This window comes from Pan paniscus, chromosome 3, assembly GCF_029289425.2.
Source record: "Pan paniscus chromosome 3, NHGRI_mPanPan1-v2.0_pri, whole genome shotgun sequence".
In the NCBI taxonomy this organism is placed as follows: Eukaryota; Metazoa; Chordata; class Mammalia; order Primates; family Hominidae; genus Pan; species Pan paniscus.
The window spans coordinates 38,675,917-38,698,300 of NC_073252.2; the positions used below are offsets into that span (position 1 = coordinate 38,675,917).

Below are 22,384 nucleotides of genomic sequence, written 5' to 3' on the forward strand. Positions count from 1 at the left end.
ATATAGTAGAAATTGGTTATACCCTAAGGAGAACACAGAAACGCAGTAGCCAAAAAGCTCCTGTCTCTGAAAACATCTCATAAGCTTTTAGAAAAGCGGAGCCAGGAAGATTCATAGACAGTCTGAATTTCTTTTCTTTTTTTAAGAGACAGGGTCTCACTCTGTCACCGAGACTGGAGTGCAGTGGTGTGATCATGGCTCACTGCAGCCTCAAACTCCTAGGCTCAAATGACTTTCCCACTTCAGCCTCTGGAGTAGCTGGGGCTATACGAGTGTACCACCATGGCTGGCTATTTTTAATTTTTTTTTTTTTTTTTTTTTGTAGAGATGTGTGTCTCACTGTGTTACCCAGGCTAGTCTCGAACTCTTGGGCTCAAGTGATTCTCCTGCCTCAGCCTCCCAAATCCCTGGGATTACAGGCATGAGCCACCATGCCTGACCACAGTCTGAATCTCATAGAGGAAATATTTCTATCCAGAATAGGGCTTCTGGGACCTCTAACAACTTATGCAGCAAAATGAAGCCTCTCTAGACTGCAAGCCCACCCACACTAGTCAAAAAGTTAGCATCTGTCAGTTCTCTGCTGTCCATTCTGGGGAAGAATTATGCCACAGCAAATTCTTTTTTTAACGTGTTCACCTTTTACATTATGAAAATGGTTCAAGTTAATGTAAGAAAATTTAGAAAATAATAGTAGAGAGCAGAATAAAAGAAATCACCTATAGTCCCACTATCCAGATAACCACTTTTTTTTTTTTTTTTTTTTTTTTTTTTTTTAAAAGAAGGAATTTCACCATGTTGCTGAGGCTGGTCTTGAACTCCTGAGCTCAGGCAATGTGCCTGCCTCAGCCTCTCAAAGTTCTAGGATTACAGGTGTGAGCCACTGCGCCTGGCCTCCACTACCCAGATAACTACTATTAAACTTTTTAATACAGGTTAAACATCCAAAATTCAAAAACCCAAAATGCAAATGCTCCAAAATCTGAAACTTTTGAAGCACTGATGTGACACTCAAAGGAAATTCTCATTCTGAGTTTTTTGGATTTTGGATTTTTCAGTGATGCTCAGCGGGTAAGTATAATGCAAATATTCCAAAATTTAAAAAAGAAAAAATCCAAACTCCAAAACAGTTCTGATCCAAGCATTTGGATAAGGATATTGAGTCTGTAATAGGGTCCTTTCTGATCTTTCTTCCACGTATATAAAGTTTTGGTTTATTGGTTTTGTTTGTTTTATACATTGCAGTAGCTAGCCAAAATATTCACTTAGCATGCTTCTTTATTTTTTCACTTAAAATCATAATACACGTGTCCCCCTGTGTGGTTATGTAAGCTTCCTAAACATTGTCTTGAATGGCTGCATAAATTCCTAATCCTGCATCAGCTCCTCCCTGCAACCCCAGCCTTCCCAGTCCAGCTCCACCCAGAGTCAGCTGGTATGTGCTTAGAAAAGGCAAGCTCATTTTATCATAAAACAGCCCTGTCTGGTAAGGAAAATCTGCTGCCCCCAAACTCCTAATGCATTTCATTACCTTTGAATTATCAGTTTGGAATTATTCACATCACTGCCCTTAATTATCCACCTCACTGCCTTCCTCATTAGCATGGAGGGTGGATCCCTGGCTGGGCTGTATTCTCTTCAGAGCTTCAGTCACTTCTGATTAGTGAGTTGCTTAGAAAATGGCCTTAGCTCCAGCAGGCCACTGCCAGTTAGTGTCCTGCACCGGCAAAGTGTTTCATTTATATTCTGTCTCTGGGTCAGCGAGGATGCGATGGGTTAGTGGGGTGGGGGATGGGGGCAGTAAGGGACGGCCAGGCCTAGGGCTGCTCCCGCCCTTACCTTCCACCTCTCCTCCTTCTACTCTGTTCTCCTTCCCTCTCCTCCCTGCCCCCAGAGCTAGTTCCTGCTTATGCGTTCTCTCTCTCTCTCTCTCTCTCTCTCTCTCTCTCTCTCTCTCTCCCAATCTCTGTCCTCTCTCTCTCTCCAGCTTTCCCCTCAGCAGAAGAAAATAGTTGGGCTCTGGAAGCTTAGAGTGTGAGACAAAAGCAACCTACAATCCTATAATACTTGTCATTCCTCCACCTCCCTGGCCCTCCTGCCACTCAAGATGGCCCTGAACAAAAGGCCCCAATCTGACCCCCAAGACAGGCCAAAGCGGATTCAAAGCAGGGATTTGAATCCATTTAAGCTAAGCAAACCCAATGACCACAAACTGGCCACACTCAATTTACTAACCTCTAAGTCAAGCAGAAACCTGAGTTTTCCTTCTTTTTTTTAATAGGAGTCAAGTAAACTGGTTTCTCAGATGTATAGACAGTATTTCTAAAGGCTTGAAGCAGGACATAAACACAGCCTCCAAAGTAAAACACAACCATAACAACACTCTGCTATCATTCAGCATGAGTTCCTGTCAAAAGCACTTCATTTAGAAATGATACACCTTTGCAAACTCTCTACCACTTAAAAGGAATCCCTGGTAGATAGACATGTTTTATTTTCTTAAACATTAGCCTGTAAATGCTATTGCTGAGTGTTGCTTTCTAAAAGGCTGGCAATCTCATAACCGATTGGTTTGGTTCCCATCTATTGCTCAAAAATATGTACGTGAAATATCCTGTCCCAGGACCAGGGCTTGTTGCTCACCAGCTGGGACAGTCAGAGGCTGTTTGCTCCCCAGTCCCAAGGCGAACAGAGGCTCCTTGTCTGGAAGGAGCCAGCAGGAAGTGCCTGCTGCTCTAGTGTAAACGTGGACGTTCACTTAAGAAGTCAGGCTGTCTAGAGGATGAACGCTGATGAGACAGGATGGAATAATTAGGACAGAGAGCTGTGACAGTGACAAATAGGAAAGTTTGGGTCATATCTGAGCTGTAGGCTGCTTCTGGGGCCACATTTGTCTAAAACTTCAGCAGGATTGTTTTGGGGGAATTTAAAGAAGTGACTGATTTGTACAATAGCATATTTGATCTTCAGGAAAAATGTCCTCAACTTTTCTGAGTCACCCCCTACTAATAGTAACTACTGAAAAACTGCTCCGTGGTCATTTCATAGACTAGCTTCCATTGATCCCACCAGCCAATGCACTTTTCCAATTGTCTCATTTATATATTTACATACTTGCTTATTCATTTTTGTAATGAGATATTAAGTATGAACTACATGCTAGGCATCTTAAGTGGGAAATAACTTGGGAAGATGCCCACTGGTCCTGGCAGAGCCTTGGCATTCTCTTATCCTCTCTCTCTCTCTGCCTTTGTCTCTCTCACACATGCACACACACACACACACACACACTATATGTTCTATCACTTTATCAAGCACTTACTAGGTAGCATGCATGCTGCCAAGTACTTTATATACATTATCCTTTTATATACATTATCTTTTTTAATCCTCATGGCAACAATATGCAGTAGAAATTGTTTTCCTAATTTTCCCGTTGAGAAAATTCAAGTTCCGAGAGGTTACATAGTTTACCCAAGATTACACAACTCACAGGTGGCAAAGTTAGGATGCAAAACAAAGTCTGACTGATTCCAAAGTCTGTGCTTTTTGATCCACTGCATGATAATGGCCTCTCTGTGCTCAGCAAACACAGGGTTGACCCCAGCAGCCAAAGATCTGGCTTCCAGTAATCTCCCACATGCTCACAAGGTGCGCCTTGAAAAAGTGGACACCGGAGACAGTGGGAAAGGCCAAAGGTGTTGATACAAAACTTCTTCAGAAAAATCATATTTTCATGCCAGATCCTAGGAAGTTCAAACTGGAGGGGACCTTGAAATTTCTCTATCCTGAACAACCTCAGATTCACCAACAGAAGAATGGGCTACATCAAATGGTGTATTCATTTAATGGAACATTATGCAGAACAAACCAGAGCCACATGCATCAACATGAATTAACCTCAAAAACATGATAGGAAATTTTTAAAAGGTAAATTGAAGAACAATGTGAATAGTCATAACACTCATTTCAAGTGTAAAAACCAGTAAAATGATGCTATACATTGTTTGTAAACAGGTATAGATATAACATAAAATATACATGGGAATGATAAACTCCAGAAATGATTAACAGATAATGATTATTTCCAGGGGTGAAGGAAAGAGAATAAAGTTAGGGAGGGGGTTCAGAAGAGGCTTCAAAATTATCTTCAAACATATAAAGAAGCAGTCATGGAAAAGTAATAGGATATATTAGAGTGAGTGGTAGATACAAATAGAATTGTTATATTATTCACTATGATTTTTTCAGCTGGAAATATTTCATAATTTTTAAACTAGTTTTACAAGAAAAGAAACAGAGGTCCAGAGAGGTAAACTACTGGTCCAAGGTCACACAGCTAATGTTGGAGGTAGCATTAAAACACAGGCCTCCCATGTTCTCTGTGGCTTCTGCTCTGCTTTTCAGTACTTAGTGCACTCCCTGGGGTTCCTGATCAAGCTCCACAATTTAAGAATTGTGAAGCCACTGCGTGTCAAATGGACTGGCCTGCTCTCTTCTCCATGATTCATGTTTCTGGGCTCCCAGTTCTCAGTCCCCATGACCTAAGAACTACAGACATTTTAATACCTGGCGACCTTGAAACAGGAAGTTCAGAGAACCAAAAAGCCACTAGCCAAATGGGTAGAAGGATCATGAACCACAATTCTAACAGTTTGGTTAGCTGCTTCCCTAGATATTATAAACATCATTAGACATTTCCAACTGGAATACAGGAGAGGAGGAGAGAGGACAAACAGTTCCCAGAGACAGGACAGCTGATAGGGACAAAGAGAAAGAAAAAATTCAAATAACAAATAAAAGCCTTATAGTCCTGGCTGTTCAGAAGTGGCAATCAATTCATTAAAAATAACTTAAATTTAAAATGTTTGGGGGCTGTGGATCTCAAACCTGGGTGTGCAGGAGAATCACCTGAGATGCTTTTTCCAAAAGCATTCCTGTCTGAGTCCCATTCTACCAAATTTCACTCAATTGTGGTGAGACTGAGCTGAAGGAAAGTTCCAGCAATGTATACTCTTTTTTATTCATTTATTTGACAAATAAGTTAACTGTAATGACTCCAAGTTATCTTGATCAACAGCATTATTAGACATTAAGAATGACCAATTTAAGATTTGCAAATGATACGCAAAATGGATTGGCCAGCCCTCTTATGCACAACCCATGAGTCTCAGCTTCTGGTTTTCAATCCTCTTGGCATAAAATCTACATACATTTCAAAGTCTGAAGTCCTGAAATGGAAGTTAACAGGCATGAAGTTTCACTAGCCAAATAGCAAAAATCAAAAGCTATAGAACTTCTAAAACTATGAATGTGGACTATGAATTTCATAAACTTTTTCCTGAGCCTATTAAGTTAAAAAGCATAATAATAATAATAATTGTTATTATAATCAAAGTTGCCATTTGTTGAGCACCTCCTCTGTGTGCTAGTACCAAATACTGTGCTAAACAGATAAGATTACACCCATGTTACAGGAGAGAAAGCTGAGGTCATCTAACTTGCACCAAAACACTTACTTAATAATGCTGGAGTTAGAATTTTAGCTGTGCCTATCTGATACACAAATCTATATTTTGCCTGTTACATAGCAGCAATGCTCATTCACCACACCTAAACAATTACACACACACACACACACACACAGAGAGAGAGAGAGAGACAGAGACAGAGACAGAGACTGCTATCTTTCTTCTTGATCATCTTTTCCAGGTCAATTTCACTGAATTTTTAAAATCCCAGAAAACAAGAGGTTCATTAAAGCTAGAAGAATAATACAAGGACACTTATCTTACTTTAAAAGGAAAAAAAAGTTCCTGAAAAAACTGTAAAATCAATTTCTGCAAAACAAGTTAAATTTTTCCATTTGTGATTCCAGAGATGTATGCTTACGAAATGTTTTGACCTCAAGAAAAACTATGTAGTTTAAAACTGAAACATCCTTCGTCTCTGATAGGGAGTGAGAAGCTTGCCCCCTGTCATCGAGAGACCATGCTCAGCCTGCCAAAATCTGAAGCATTCTTAACATCCTATGTCCCACCCAACCCACCCCAACTCCGCCCAGATCTGAAGGAGTCCTGGCACCTAAATCCATTTCTTCAACCAAGGTGATTACCTGTAGCCCTTGCTGGTTTACTCTAAGGAATAAAACAGCAGATCTGTCAAAGATGGAGGATATTTATGATGTTTCCAGTCCTTCAGGGTGTTGGAGTCACACTCTAGCCCAGACCCCTTTCTTGCTGGAGTGGTATCTTTGTGCAGTTCTAGCACTCACAGATCAATCCAGCATCCGGTTGACTGACAGAAAGTCAACTGCAAGGATGTTCTAATACAAATCACTTTCAGGACCTCAGGGGTTCTGAAGTCAGGGACTCTTCTCCCTGAGAAGAAAAGCAAATGAATCAGACTTTTCTCCTTATGTTCAAATCCTTTAAAGTCAGCCTTGTACAGTGGGACTTTCTCTACCAAATAAAATATGAAATCTATAGACATGCTTTTGGGTTTTTAACATAAACTATTAAGAAACAATTCCAAGGCTGGGCGCAGTGGCTCATGCCTGTAATCCCAACACTTTGGGAGGCCGAGGCGGGCAGATCACGAGGTCAGGAGTTCGAGACCAGCCTGGCCAACGTGGTGAAACCCCATCTCTACTAAAAAATACAAAAATTAGCCGGGCGTGTTGGCGCATGCCTGTAGTCCCAAGCTGGGCAACAGAGCAAGACTCCATCTCAAAAAAAAAAAAAAAAAAAAAAAAAAAAAAAAACGAAGAAAAAGAAACACATCCTTACACAAATAAAGGACACTTGCTTACACAAATAAAGGATCCTAATTAGGTACTCTTATGTCATCTGAATAAAGTCGTCCTCTGATAAACAAAATTTTGAGTCTTCATTAAGTTGTAAAGTTGTATTAAAAGAAAATGTTCCCTGTACTCCTCCATTGACCTTCCCTCAGCCCTGGAAGCACGCTGTGTCTGTCCAATCATAAGTATAGATGATAAATAAAATGCGACAGGGACCATAGAGATCTAGAAAATGATAGGTATTTAATAAGTGCTTTGTGTGTGATTGATTGATTATTTGAATTCCACATTCTGCCTTCTTTGATTCCGCCTCTATGTTGGGTTTTTATGGCATTTACATCTCCCACGACTGTGCACATCCCCAAGACACCCACTGTCCCTATCTCCTCGGTTATTGTGACTTGTCTAGATGCGATTTGGAGGGTTTTTTGTTTTTGTTTTTGAGACGGAGTCTCAGTCTGTCGCCCAGGCTGGAGTGCAGTGGCACAATCTCAGCTCACTGCAGCCTCTGCCTCCCAGGTTCAAGCAATTCTTCTGCCTCAGCCTCCTAAGTAGCTGGGACCACAGGCGCATGCCACCATGCCCAGCTAATTTTTGTATTTTTAGTAGAGACAGGGTTTCACCATGTTGGCCAGGCTGGTCTCGAACTCCTGACCTCAAGTGATTTGCCCACCTCGGCCTCCCACTAAATGCAGTTTGGTGAACCTGTTCATTTCTGAACCAGATAATGAAGGAGTTAAAGACCAAAAAAAGCATTAAAAAAAAAAAAAATAACAAAAGCAACAATAACAAAAGTCTCCAGGAATAAGCAAGACTTCAACAAAACAGTCCACTAACACTTGAAAGAGACAAGCAGGGTCTAACTCCACTCCCTCCCACCCCAGAATCACTGCAGCTTACAGTAGTCATTCAAAAGGACCACATGATCACTAACATTGAACTGCAATGGTCTCTGGCTTTGTATACCCACCTCCTGTGGATATAACAGCATCCTCTTTGAACCAGCAAGGTACCAGTGTGGGTTTACTTCTGAGGCATACCCCTGGAAAAGTGCCTCCAGTTCAGCCCTTGTGGTGGCCAGAGGGGAGAATCATTGCCTCCTCCACACTAAAGCCTGGTGAAGCCTCAGAAAAATGTGGAAACAGTTGCCAGATACCTGGAGCCACGTGGTGACTGACAGCTAGGGAATTGCCAGGCTTTCATGGAAAGAGCCCCTTTGTTTTCATCAGCACGATTGGAATTCTAACCTAGTGCAGACCTAGCCCCACAGACTCAGGATTTTAGTTAGAGGAGTAGAACCCAACCTGGTTCCTCCCCACTGGAATGTGTTTTGTAATCCGAGTGATTTGAGCACATGCACCCATTTTAAATTTTTCTGATGTTATTAAACAGAAAACTGAAAGATAATGTATATTTTTTAATTTTCGGGAAAATGTGGAATAATAGAATAGAGCAGGGGTTGGCAAACTGTGGCCTGAGGTCAAAATCTGGCCTATGATGTGTTTTTATATGACCCATAAGCTATAAATGGTTTTCACATTTTTAAATAGTGGGGAAAAAAGTCAAAAAAAGAATAATATTTCACAATATGTGAAATTATATAATATTCAAATTTGTATTAATAAATAAAATTGTATTGGAACACAATGCCCACTCACTATGTGTGATCTAACTACTTTTGCATTGCAATGGCAGAGCGGAATTGTTGCAACAGTCATCGTGTGAACCACAAAGCACAAAATACTTGGCCATTTACAGAAAAAGTTTGCTGACCTCTGGAATAAAGAAAGGAAAAAAAATAATAAAACCCAAAGTTTGACTTTCCCAAAGCAACATTATTTTCTACCTTTTTCCAGTTTGATTTCTACTGACAGAGAAGGCCTTGCATTATTTTAATTTGTGTTTTTTAAAAATAATATATTTCTCTTAAAAAGAATATAACCTAATCACTGTAGAAATGGAAAGTAGCATAAAATAAAGAATGTAAGCATTGCCAATAATTAATCTCAACATGCAGATAAACAAATGCTCACATTCTAGTATGTATCCTTTTAATCTTTTTATATGTATTTTTCCCAGCTTTTATAACATTTGGCTCATAATATTTTGTATTCTGCTTTTACTTAAATTTAAATTATGAGCATTTCTTGCAAACTTTTTGATATTAAAATCAATTAAAGTAAAATGTTTCTCCCCATTCCTTGAATGATGCTGCTTTACTATTATTATTATTTTACCACATCATATGGTCTTCTTTTTTTCAGAATTACCAGGAAAATAGTTAAAGCTAATTTCTGTGAGCTTAGAAATTTTTCAAGTTACCAGAACCTTTATGTTCTGCTCTGTACTTCTTTAAAGAATTATGACATTTTTTTTAAATAAGCAAACCATTAAAAATACCTAGTGCCATAGTTCTCTAGGCTTTTGTTTTTTTCAATCTAACAGGAGAATGAGAAGCTTTCCAATTGGAGCTTTATTGGTTTCTATGTTATTAAGTATAATATTTCTTCATGTCTTGTTATTAAGTATATTTCTGCATGTCTATAATATCTTCCCTGTATCTATGAAGAAATACTAATATGAAACATAATCACACTTGCAAAAATAGGCCAATTTCTTCTGCGAGATCAATTGTTGAAAAGCATTACTAATTACTAGAGGGGTCATTTTATTCTATTATCAAAGGGCATATATTGGAAATAAAAACTGTTTTGAAACCCCACCTAGCAACAGGCTATGGTAACCCATAACTATTATATTTAACCCAATTTATTTCCTTAGGTTTCAGTGGCAAAGATTCAACATAAAAAGATTAAAGGATTTGAGTGGTTGGCAGGGGAACCTATGCTTCCTTGTGCTAACTTTTCTTGCTATCACAAAAGGAGACTCCCAAAGCTGTTGTTGGAAACAAGCTACATTGAAAACTAATGCCTTCAGTTCCACACATGGCTTTTGTTCTATGCAGAAACTGGAGTTGTCTTTGTTTTACATTACAACTTCTACTCTCCAGATGGAATTGAGGGACATTGAATCAATTTGAAAAACCAAAGTTTTTACTGTAAGTGATGCATGTCAAGGCACAGGACCTCACTGTGGATAACCAGAGTGTGGAGTTGAATTCATTTTGGTTCCCTTAACTGCGCAGAGGGCAACAATTAAGTTTATTGTAGTAAGGACAAACTAGTGATTAGCTGTGATCTGTAAATCTTAGTTCACTGAAACCCTAAAACCTTTAGGCTGTTTATTGCAATCACAGTGGTTTCCATCATCCAAAGAAAGAAGGGAAGCAAAGAAAAATGGGGAGAAGGAAGGAAGGGAGGGAGGGAAGGAGGGAGGGAAGAAGGGAGGGAGGAAGGGAGGAAGGGAGAGAGGTATATATGTTGGTATATAAGAGCTTTTATTAGCATCTTTCTGTGTTAATAATGGAACCCTTGCAGCTGAGGAATTCTTTGATGATTTACAGCCAAGAAGAACAGTATCAAACTCCTGTTGATTTAAAATATATGCCTGTTTTCAACTACCATGGGCTCTCTCTTTTTGCTGCCAGATATAGTGATGAAGTTACAGAGATAATTCTTTCCATGAGGAGGAATCAGGGCAAGAAAACACATCTTGAAATGCAGTAAGAATCACCCCAGAACTCTGAGGTTGAACTGTGCTACATGTCAGTTTGCTCATCCACAAAGCAGGCAGATAATGCCACTCTGAGAAGGTGGGAGAGCTAAGGTGTTTGGCACACAGTAGGCCTTCAACAAACGATTTCTGACTTTGAGTAGATGGTATTCAGCAAATCTGTGGCTCCCTGAAACAAAAGAATGTCTTTCAGGCCACACATAAGGAAAGAGCTGGTATTTTATAAGCCACAGCATGAATTACCTCTCAGAGAGGTTAAGGTAACTTCTGTTAATGGCAGATATTTTACAGGGTCTTTTTAAATGGATTGGCCACTTCATGGTGCAAATACATTCTTAACAAGTTTCTGAGACCTATGTACTTCTGGAAGGAAGAAGTATCTTCTCATCTGACTTAGCACCTGCATTATTACCCAGCATCTGAAAGCAAATCCAGCAAAAAGAAAACAGGGCAATTGTAAAAATTGTTTTCTAATAATCATTCATTGCTAACTTCCATCTAAATGTGACTGGCTCCCGGGGTGGACTGGACAGGGGCCAGGCTGTGGAGAATGGAAACAAAGGCTGGCATACTTCAGCCTGAAACTGGAGCGCTGGGTTTTGGAGATGAAAGGTAAGCCTTGGGCATACCTGGGCAGCAAGAGATAAAGGCAAACTCTGCTCCTCATCTTCATCAGCCACCTCTATCCTTCATGAGCTGGTGGCTGGGGAAAGGAGTCATAGCCACTGCCAACTCTTTTTCTCTTGGGGACTATGTGGAATGGACCTCTTGCTTTCCGTTATTGGTAGGTAATTTTTTGGTCGCTAAATCCTAACCACAAAGGCCTTTAGAGCAAGCTTGTCCAACCCGCAGCCTGTGGGCCACATGCGACAGAGGACGGCTTTGAATGCAGCCCAACACAAATTTGTAAACTTTCTTAAAACATTATAAGATATTTTTGCAACTTGGTTTTTAGCTCATCAGCTATCATTAGTGTATTTTATGTGTGGCCCAAGACAATTTTTCTTCTTCCAATGTGCCCCAAGGAACCCAAAATATTGGACACCTCTGCTTGAGAAGTTTCAAACATGAGCCTACATAGAAAAGGAGTGACAAGCTTAGGGTCCTGGAATGCTGGGTAGATGGTTCTGGAAATGCTCCCAACCTCAGTAAACCAATAATGATCACAGCTATCTCTGCTGAGTGTTTAGTAAGTACTTTGAATATTTTCCTCTTTAATCATCACACCAACTCTATGAGGTAGACTTTTATTATCCCATGTTACAGGGGCAGAAACTGAGACACAGAAGTTAATCAACTAACCCAAAGTCACTCATCAGATCCCACAGTGACAGAACGTCTGATTTTGGATTAGACACATGGCCCCTTGGAATAAAGACTACATTTTCCAGCTTCCCTTGCAGCCAGGTACAGACATGAGACTAAGATCTGGCCAATGGGATATGAAGTGAAATGGCATGGTATGGGTAACTTCCTGGACTTACCTTTAAGTAGAAAGTGCTCCCCCACCACCACTTTCCCCTCTTCCATACCACCACTTGGAATGTTGATGAAGAAATGAGGCATCTTGAACCCTTACATTTGAAAACCTCGTCCTATGGACAGTGCAACAAGATTAAGTTCCTGGACAGCCATGCAGTGTGGAGCAGCTCTCTCAGTCCTAGGCCACCTATCTCAGACTGTTAAGTAAAAAAAAAAAATAGTTTTCTATCTTGTTCAAACCTCCATTATTTCAGGTTTCTTTTATGTAGCAACCTATATCCTAACCTGCTTCATAGCCAAGCTGGAGTTTAACCAAGTTTTGTCTAATTGCAAAGCCATGCTCTTATCTACCACATGGTTATAGTTCTAGGTGCTATCATCAGAAGAAGAGTATACATTCACAATGGAAGAAGTATTCGTAATTCCTTCTTCCAAACATAAGACCACTCTTGACCACTTTATTCTAAAGGATAATGGTGTCCCAATTAAAGGACCCTCTCAGTATGAAGCTCCTATAAAATAAAGTTTGCATGGCATTCACAGGTATCAATAGGGCTGGCTGATGGTCTTCTTGAACTATTCATATTCATGGCTTCCATTAAACAAAAGGATCTGAAGACCTTGCTTTTTTTTTTTCTTTTTTGATACAGTTGAAAGTAAGTAGAGTGAGACACAGAAGTTAATTAACCAACTCAAAGTCACTCATCAGATCCCATAGTGATAGAACCTCTGATTTTGGATTAGGCACATGGCCCCTCGGAATGAAGACTACATTTCCCGGCTTCCTTTGCAGCCAGGTACAGACATGCGGCTAAGATCTGGCCAATGGGATATTAGTGAAATGGTAGAAAACTTTACATAGATTATTTGCAGTTAGCATTAGGTGGCTTGCCAACTGCTACACCCTCCTATCTCTCCAAGAGGTAATCTTTCCCCTTGTCCTGGCACCCTGGCCCTTTCCTACTGACTCATCCTCTGCCAAAATAGAAAAGAATCTGACATCTGGAAACCATCATTATCTATGACATCCCAGCTTCCTTTTTCCTATACCCTTTTTGCCTAGTCTGACTGTACCAAGGAAGGTCCTTCTATTCCTAGGAGGTGCCTCAGGCGGAAGTACCAATTTTCATTCCCTCCTGAGGTATGCAGTAAAATCCAGGCTCTGCCACTTAATTAGCAGTGCTTACCAGCTGTGTAACCACAGTCGAGTCTGTAAAAAACTAAAATACAAATAATAACAGATATCACAGAACTGTTGGTTGAATAACACAAGACGACACCTGCAAATTGATCTGGCTTATAATAGACATTCAATAAATGGTCCTTCTCTGCATTTAATTGACTCTCCCCTTCCTTTTTTGCCCTTTTTCTTCTGAGCACATAAAGCACCATCTCCACATTCTAAGTCATAATTCCTCTTATTTCCCTACCCTCAACAACCTAGATAGGTTTTAGACAATACCTTATGTCCCATAATTGTATCTTACATTTTAAACATCTTAGCACATTAGTAATTCATTGGCCTGAAAGGATGAGGGGAATAGTGGTTATAGGCACCCAGAAAGTACTGTAACTATTGTAGGAGAGACTGCCTCCAGAATTATAGGTCAGGGATGCTTGGCCTGTCAATGGAATACTACAGCATCCTCAGCTTTTTGTAGCTGTCTGGTGCAGATGGAACAGTAAACACTCCATAAATATGTATTGAATAAGTAAATAAACTAAATAATAAATTGTACCCTTTTCCTACATTGATCACCATCACCCCCTGTAATTGCATCCAAAAATAAGTAGCCTAGTTCAGATTGTAGACTACAAAAACATACACAGTTCAGATACCCTTAACCTCCCCATTCTTTAACGATTCCCAAATAGTCTGAATCATCACGTTGCTTAAACATTGGAGGTGCCAGATTCTCTTCCCTGTGTCTTACCCTTGACCACTTCTTTCTGTGAGTCCCTGGAATTCCATATTCCACAGGCCTGTCCTGGTTGATGTTTGTCCCTTTGAGTGGCACATCCCTGTCTACCCTGGTATAAATCATTTAAAAGGAATCACAATGTTGGGAACATGGACTTTGGCATCAGACAACTTAGGTTTGAAAGTGTATTTCATATTCCTGTGTCTCAGTCTTCTCATCAACAAGATAGGAATACCGCATCATAGGGCCATTTGAGGAATCTATGAATGCACATTGGTAAGGCACTTAGAAGGGTGCCTGGCACATGGTGAGCACCACCTAAACGCTAGTCATTCATTATTGTTGGTATCTGGGCCTGCCAGATACCAAGTAGTCCCACAAAGTAGCCCCTCCCCAACCAGTCTGTACCAAAAATAGATCACAGGCTCATCGGAAAGGCAGAAAGTACTTCTCAATCCTCCACAGGGCAGCTTTTCAGGTTGCAAAAAGTTAAGATCTTCTCCCCATCAGGCACCCTACTCTATCACAAAAACAAGAACACAGTTCAAGAGGCTTACTGATTTTAGTGAATGATTAACATTTAGAGAATTTTAAAGAAAAAAAAATTAGAGAATTTTAAAGAATAAAGGAAGACATTGGCCATCTGGCAACACTACTTCCCTTGAGGTATCTATCAAAACCACTGTCCTTGACTCAGCTAAAGTGTAGCAATGATTAGCAAATCATAGATTGAGTCCATGTAGATATTAGGGTTTTCATCCTTTAGCTTATTTATTTAACTAATGACTCTCCTTCAGAGCAACTGAGAGAACATTAAAAGAGCAATTGTTGATCATGATAAAGTTTGCCAACATTTGTTCTATTCTTCCTGAGTCGAATTCATATAAGGTTTACTTTTTTCTTAGTGGCTTTTAGAAAACAGCACCCTTTTCAATAGGCAAACTATGATTGCAAACAGACATATCAATGGGCATAATCCCTTATAATACCAAAAACCAACTCACATTGGGCAGTTTACGGATGTACACTATCATACCTCCACCCAACTGCAACGAGCAGAGCATTGTACCATTAACATGGCATAGTGCACTAAAATAAAAGCTTTCGCTGAGTTGAAAGCGAAGATGAACTTTGAAACTAGGACAGAAAACTAGTAGAAAACTACCTCTTTCATTAGAATTTTGTTGGGTATTTTGTATGGAAAGAGAACAAGCTTGGAGTGAGAATCATTTGTTAAAATGTGTCCGGTCTGGGCAATATAGTAAGACTTCATCTCTAAAAAAAAAAAAAAAAAAAAATTAGCCAGGCACAGTGGCATGTGCCTGTGGTCCCAGCTACTCTGGAGGCTGAGGTAGGAGAACTGCTTGAGCCCAGGAGTTCCAGGCTGCAGTGAGCCATGATCACACCACTGCACTCCAGCCTGGGCAACAGACTGAGCCCTCATCTTAATAAAAAGAAAATGTATATGGTCACATCCTGTTTAAGTCAGAGAAAATAATATGAAATTAACACGTATATTCCAATAGCTAATAAAATTTTATCCTTTCAAGCAGCAAGTCACTGTTAGCATTATTTTTTGTACCTCCAGAATCTTCAAACATGATATCACTGTTTGATATTGACAGAAAAACTTTTTTTTTTTTTTTGAGATGGAGTTCCACTCTTGTTACCCAGGCTGGAGTGCAATGGCACGATCTCGGCTTACCGCAACCTCTGCCTCCTGGGTTCAAGAGATTCTCCTGCCTCAGCTTCCCTAGTAGCTGGGATTACAGACATGTGCCACTATGCCCAGCTAATTTATTTTTATCTTTATTTTTAGTAGAGACGGGGTTTCTCCATGTTGGTCAGGCTGGTCTCAAACTCCCGACCTCAGGTCATCCGCCCGTCTTGGCCTCCCAAAGTGCCGGGATTACAGGCGAGAACCACCATGCACAGCCGACAGAAAAACTTTCTATCCCTGCAGTTGTCAATTATGTGACACATCTTCCAGGGGGAAGCCAGCCAAATAAAACCCAAGCTGAAGATATCACATGGAGACACACAAATCATGCCTGATTCACTCCATTGCTAGATGTGAGGATCTCGATGCCTGGGTCTTCAAGAACTTTTAGCACAATGAATTTCAAAACGGACACTCCCAAGTTAATATAGTCACTAAAGATTTCACATTTAGTCAGTTTCCCTTTGCTCTTAAAACCATATTTCCTTTCTGTACTTTTTTCTTATGTTACTCAAATTAGGAAGTATTCAGGTCACACCAAAACTTCCCCATCATTTCACTAAGAGGATAGGGTAGTAAGGAGAAATTGAAAGTAGGGAGGGGGAAATTGCCCCCGTTATGGTGGGGGCACCTCACCTATCCCCTGGGGGGACAACCACAGTTTCAGTTTTTTATTTGCTATTTTACTTCTAGGAAGTCTCCATCTATAAATACCTCCTCTTTAATCCCCCAAATTCCAATATCTCTGAACAGTTTCTTTCTTTCTTTCTCTCTCTCATCTTCTTTGCTTTCAATGAATTTTTTACTTGTAAAACAAAATTATTCAAAGACAGTTTCTACAATTACTTTTTTTTTTCCTTAAGAAACAGCAGTAGCTGTCAGCAGACCAAATTGGCTTGATCTTCCAAGCAGACCTGAGACGAAAGGGTAGTTCCGTTTCTCTTACTAAGATTAGGAACCGAGGTGTTAAGGGTAGCAAGCAGAGATGTTCCCTCTGAAAGCATTTCAGCTCTTCTTAGACCACCTCACCATCTAATGCAAATTTAAACGGTCTTCATTAGGAAGTATTAGTTCCCTTTTTAACCTCAAGCATCAATGCCATTTTTCATAGGCAATTGCTATAACTGGATCCTAGGCTGACAATACACCAATAAAGTAGGCGGTTGTTTCATGGGTGTAGTTATAAGGGTATCCACCTCCTGAAAATCCCACCGATGAGGTACTTTCCTTGAATTAAGGCACAGTTTTTCTTTAAATGTGCAAATATGTATGTCAGAAAGCTTTATTAACCCATTATTTATCTACTGGATCTTCTTCAGTTCCTTTAACTAATTATGACAGAAATGAAGACACTTGAAGCTTCTATCTCCAACTCCCATTGCCCCAGTGAGGCCTCATCATCCCTCACCACCACAATGGATACCTCAACGATCTGCCAGCACTCAGGTCCTCAGGTCCTACTTGTTTTTGTTTTTTTTTTTTTCAACAGAGTCTCACTCTGCCACCTGTCACCCAGGCTAAAGGGCAGTGGCACAACCTCTGCTCACTGCAACCTCCAGCTCCAGGTTCAAGCAATTCTCCTGCCTCAGCCTCCTGAGTAGCTGGGACTACAAGTGTGCATCACCACGCCCAGCTAATTTTTTGTATTTTTAGTAGAGATGGCATTTCACCATGTTGGCCAGGCTGGTCTCGAACTCCTGGCCTCAAGTTATCTGCCTACCTCAGCCTCCCAAAGTGCTTGGATTACAGGCCTGAGCCACCACACCTGGCCTATGTTCTACTTCCTAAAGTTAGAGTTATTGCTCAAAGTAAAAAATGTGATCGTATCACTGCAGTATAATACCCAGGTTCCATATGTTTCCATTCAAGGCCTTCGTAACCCACCTTTTACCTTTGTAGCCTTTACCCCCATCACACGTACCTACACTGGGATTACAGAAAACCATTTAACCCAAATCCCTTTGCTTTCATTTGCTTATGTGATTTCTTTCAGCAAGAATTTCCTTCAAACACTACAGCCAATCTTCCACTAGTCAAAATCCAACTGATTCTTCAGGACCAAGTCAAAATGTCATTTCCTTAATAAATCTGTCAGAGCCCCTTTTTTCCCCTCTCTCCCCATCATTTACTGATGAATCTGTTTTTAATCCAATAATACTGGATGATGTTCCCCTCCAAAGGACATTCAGCAATGTCTAGAGACCTGTCTGGCTATTACAACTGGGGGTGGCAGCTACTGGCAGCTAGTGAGTAAAGTTCCAGATGCTGCTAAACATCCTACAATGCACAGAACAGCACCCCTTGACCCCCCCAACAAAGAACCATCATCCCAAAATGTCAACAGTACCACAGTTGAGAAACTCTGGGTTAAACAAATGCATTTACTACTGCTCCACCTCCAAGGCCCACTAAACTGAAAGGTATTAAAAAGGATCAAAATTTGAAAAAGACCAAAGTATAGGAGAAGAGACACCAGTGAGCCAGAGATGCACAAATTTTTGCATATGGAAAGTGATGGTGAAATTGATAACTGACTTAGAGTGAAGAAACCATTTAACCTAAATCACTTTGATTCCTATCTGCTCATGCTGTTTCTTTGACCTAGAATTTCCCTCTACATTCTAATATTCCAGCCAATCTTTCAATAATCAAAATCCAAGGGGTTCTTCAAGACCAGTCAAAATGTCAATTCCCTTGTAAATCTTTCAAAGCCCCCTTTTCTCCCTTCTTTCTATCATCCACTGATAAATTTATTTTTCTAGACATCCAATAAAAAATGATGAAGAAAATGAAAGTGAAAAGTTAAAGAAAGTGGGATCTTAGGGCAAGGAGAAGGTGTCAAAAAAGCAAGCCAACTCAGATGGCAGCACCCTGGAAAGGCTCCAAAACTGGAAGCCCCCTTGGCAATTATGTAGTGAGGGTAGGACTGAATATTAGGATTGGTTCAAATTGTAATGAACAGTAGTCAGATCCTCAGATGCCTACTTTCACCCTAAAGAGTCAGGAAGCTCCCCCACTGGGCTTATTCTCCAGAGTAGCCAAACCAGAGGGTTCTGTGGAGGACAGAAGAAGGGAAGCAGGAGCATCTTGTTGAAGTCAAAAGGGTACCAAGTGCATTCTGAACAATGAGACCCACAACTGCCTTCCCCCACTTTATAGAACTTACCATTTAAAAAAATAAATGTAGAAATACTGGCACTCAGGGTCCCATCTAGCCACCTTTTGGTCCATCCCACAAATCAATAAATCCTGTGCAGATAGATACACAGAGCTTGTTTAGCTTTTTAGTGCCTCACTTTTAACTCTAAAAGGACAACCAAGGATCATCAGACATTTGAGAAGCAAACATGAAAGATAGAGCCCAAAAACCAAGGAAACAAAGAAATGGAAAAGGAACTCAGAAGAAATAGACAATGTAGGCAGAAGGGACAAAAAAAAACTTGAGAATGACTCCAAGTTATATTCTCGAAGAGAATTTGTTTCCATTAAGCAAAAAAAGGTTTATGTTTTTAAAGGAAGGAAGAAAAATGGAGAACAGCCAAAAAGAACTCTTAGAAATTATATACATATATATGAACATTTAAAATGTAAGTGATTGGAAAATAACGTTGAAAAAATCTTCCAAGAAAGTAGAATAAAAAGATATAGGCGGAAGAGAGAAAAGCTAAGAGACCCAGAGGATCAAGAAAGGAGGTTCAACACCCAAGTAATATGAGTTCTAGCAAAAAAAGAACAGCAAAAAGGGAGGGAAGAAAATTATTAAGGCAATACTACAAGAATATTTTGCAGAACTGATATATTTAAAGAGGCTACTCAGTGCCTAACATAATAAATAACAACAACAACAAAAAACCCTACCAACATACATACCATTGTGAAATTTCAGAGTTCTGTGGGTAGAAAAATAGATGTTAGAAATTATCAGAAAGGAAAACTTGGTCACATATAAAAGATAAAAAATTACTTTAGGGAGTTTCACTTCCTGTTAGAATGTAGTAAGTGGCAAGACATGGTTATTCTTATACTAACAATGAGTAAAAGCCAGGAAAACTACAAGACGATCATTTACTAGACCCACCCTAGAGCTGAGAATGCAAAGAAACCTAACTGAACTAAATTCCAGAAAGCACTAAGTTTTTCATAATTTGCTTACATCCCAGGAGATCTGTCTTAGTCTGTTTGGGCTGCCGTGACAAAATATCTTAGACTGGGTGATTTGTGAACAACAGAATTTTTTTGTTTACAGTTCTGAAGGCTGGAAAGTCCAAGATCAAGACACCAGCAGATATGGTGTCTGGTGAGGGCACCATCTGTTCCTTACATGATGGAAAGGCAAGAAGAGGCTAACATGCTCCTTCCAGTCTCTTTTATAAGGGTGCTAATGCCATTAGTAGAGCTCTGCATTCATTACTTAATCACCTCCCAAAAACCTACCTCTTAATACATTGCCTTGGGAGTTAGGATTCAATATATGAATTCTGAGGGGTTATGGGCATTCAGACCATCGTGGGATTGGTGGGAGGCGGAAGAATGTGCCATAGGCAGGAATGAGAAGAAGTTAGCTGAATTGTCAACAAACCTTGAACAGCTGCATATGGACTATCAAGACAGCAGCATCCCCAGGATCTCAGCCTTACGGCAGAGCTGCACCTACCTGCCAGCTCCTTCCACATCAAGTGCATGGGGTTAGCACATCGACATCTGGGGACAGGGCAGGAGAGCTGACAGAGATTGTTCCTGTGGAGAAGCAGGGCAGGTGAACTGAGATAGACCTCTCCAAAGCCCTCTGAGCCTTCACCAGTCTCTAAGCCTTCACCATCCTGTCTGCAGCAGGCTGAGACAGGACCAAAGAAATCTTTTCGGGGCACTGCTATACTCTCCCAAGTGCACCACAGCAACCCTCAGGGGCTGGGACAAGACGAAAGGTCTGAGAGAGAGAGGTGTTTGAAGGCATGAACATCCAGGGGTAAGACTGACCAGCAAAGAGAATTCCCCAGCAGCCCCAAAAGCTGGCAGTCAGGTTATAAAGCAGAAAGAGGTCACTTGCAGTTTAGAAAGCTGACCAGTTAACTACAGAGCATAAAGGGATCCCTGGAGTCTCATTGGCACTTAGAGATCTGCTGAAGGGGAAGTCCTCGTATTGTCTTAATGATATCGGAGGCCAGTGGTGACTTATATCTAACTGAAGTTACAAACGAGCCCAGACCCAGAACAACTACACATGAGATTGACCTCACCCCAAAACACACATACAAACACACACACACACGATCAGCATGACAGAAGGTGGTGCCCCTCATAGGAGAGGTGCTAAATGGAAGTACATGATTGTAAAATCCGTGCATTGTTTGAGAAGTAACAGAATATTTGAATGTAGACCATAACAACTTAAAGATGGATGTCTAAATCCTAGAGCAACCACCAAAAAATAGCACAAAGATATGACTAAAACAAAAATATAGGCCGGGCGCGGTGGCTCACGCCTGTAATCCCAGCACTTTGGGAGGCCGAGGCGGGCGGATCACGAGGTCAGGAGATCGAGACCATCCTGGCTAACACGGTGAAACCCCGTCTCTACTAAAAATACAAAAAATTAGCCGGGCGTGGTAGCGGGCGCCTGTAGTCCCAGCTACTCGGGAGGCTGAGGCAGGAGAATGGCGTGAACCCGGGAGGCGGAGCTTGCAGTGAGCAGAGATCGCGCCACTGCACTCCAGCCTGGGCGACAGAGCGAGACTCCGTCTCAAAAAAAAAAAAAAAAAAAAAAAAAAAAAAAAAAAAAAAATATATATATATATATATATATATATATATATATAATAAAGGAAAGGAAATGACCAGTTAAAAAATAGTTGGTTCACTCAAAAGAAGGCAGGAAATAAAGAAAACAAAGAACAAAGGAGACAAATATTAGGATGACAGACTGAAACGCAAACTATCAATAATTAGGTTAAATGTAAATAGATTAAACAATTCAAGTAAAAGGCAGAAATAGTCAATCTAGATAACACAGCAGAGCCCACCTGTATACTGTTTACAAGATAAATATTTTAAGTATAAAGACTCAGACTTGTCACATATAAAGTAAAAGAGCACATGCAAATGATAGTTATAAGAAACCTGGCTTGCTATATTCATATTAAGGTAGACTCCAAGGCAAAGAGTAATACCAGAGATGAAGGGAGACATTTCATAATAATCAAATAATTCATTCACCAAGAAGGTCTAACATCTTAAACATGTATGCAACCTAATCACAAAGCATCAAAATACGTGGAGAAATCATTGATGAGTCCCATTTATCCGTAAATGCAGAAATTGATTAATCACAGTCATAGTTGGAGATTTAACACTTCTAGATAAAACTGGTAGACAATGAAAAATCAGAAAGGCTATAGAAGATTTGAACAGCACTACCAACCAATTTGACCTTACTAACATGCGTGAAATACTAACTACATTAAACATCTGCAGACCACACACGTTCTGAGAAAGGGTTCGGAGAGGAGAAGGAACGCTGGAGGAAGGAAGACCAAGCAGGTGATGGCTGAAGAAGAAATTTAATTGGTAGGAGGTGTGGAAAACCAAAGTGTTGAATAGAGAGTGCGATGTAAGACCTTTTCTCCTTCTCCTCATTAAATGTCTACATTACTCGATGCACTTTACGAGGTGGATTTTGTTTTGGAGATATGAAAAGGTATTGACTCCTATTTTGTGGTTGTTGTAGGGTGAAACTAGAGGCTTCCTGTGAGAAGTCAACCATATTGGGCTATGGTTCTGAGTCCCACCCAGGATGTTTAAGGCAGAGGAGCCACTTTCAGCTCAGAC

At 40.3% G+C, this 22,384-nt stretch overlaps 1 long non-coding RNA gene across 1 annotated transcript in view; it reads right to left on the bottom strand.

The window, feature by feature from the left end:
- Positions 1-22,384, bottom strand: part of LOC130541428 (uncharacterized) — a 102,610-nt gene that overhangs the window by 66,802 nt on the left and 13,424 nt on the right. Inside the window, exon 2 of the long non-coding RNA XR_008955484.1 lies at positions 6,275-6,380. This is a non-coding gene — a long non-coding RNA (uncharacterized LOC130541428). The remainder of the gene's footprint in view (positions 1-6,274; positions 6,381-22,384) is intronic.